Below are 896 nucleotides of genomic sequence, written 5' to 3'. Positions count from 1 at the left end.
ACTCCTACAAAGAATCCGAATTGGACAAATAAACAAGATAACAGAGACTTAGAAAGTGCACAGAGCTTGAGTCACATGGAATACATTGTATAGTAGTCAGCGGTGCTGGCTAATTAATATTAAAATGATGCGCAGCCTTTTGCTGTCAGTGAAGGCTGAAAGTCATAGTCCTTGAGTTGTTCTGTAATATGAGTGTAAAGGGTATTATCAACAAAGAATCCCTATATATTTTCAAGTTGAGACAAACTGACTTACACAGGCATTGATAGTTGCTGTGGTTGGCTGAGAGTACACAAAGCTGCTTCTCGCCTCTCTGCAAAAACTAGTCAAAGTGCCCAAATGTAAATTCAGTTGCTGTTAATGCATTGCTGGACCATTCTGTAATGAAATCGCAGTCTGATTAGGATTCCTCGCCCTTTGCAAACCGAAACCCAGTTGTAGGTGTTTGCCTGCTCCAGTTTAATTTAAGATGGTGAATTGTTATTTATTTTTTACTGGCTCTGATCTCAGTATTGTTAAGTTATGTATAATAGGTTTGACTTTGTTAGTCTGGTTTTGAAAGTGCCTATGCAGCTGGAAAACCACAGCAATCATCAACATCCAGGATGATTTTTCTTTTGTTGGGGGGCACAATGTCAGCAGTTGCTGTTCAGATGAAGAATTTAATAAGAGGCCAAGTGTTTGATTTTGTATAAATGTAAATACTTTTTTTAATTAATCACTGTGTATATTTGATTTAATAACTTAAATAATCAAGAGCCTTAAATACCATTCCTTTTATTTATATGTATGTTTAGATTTGAAGGTTTTTGATAGCTTTGTAAGCTTATGGCTTCTTTATTTTTGATGAATTGTTTGTGTTTCAGTAATGTTGCCTTCATGCCAAATTTGAGGTG

Source organism: Chiloscyllium plagiosum, chromosome 9, assembly GCF_004010195.1.
Source record: "Chiloscyllium plagiosum isolate BGI_BamShark_2017 chromosome 9, ASM401019v2, whole genome shotgun sequence".
Taxonomy (NCBI): domain Eukaryota; kingdom Metazoa; phylum Chordata; class Chondrichthyes; order Orectolobiformes; family Hemiscylliidae; genus Chiloscyllium; species Chiloscyllium plagiosum.
This window is presented reverse-complemented; position numbering follows the sequence as displayed.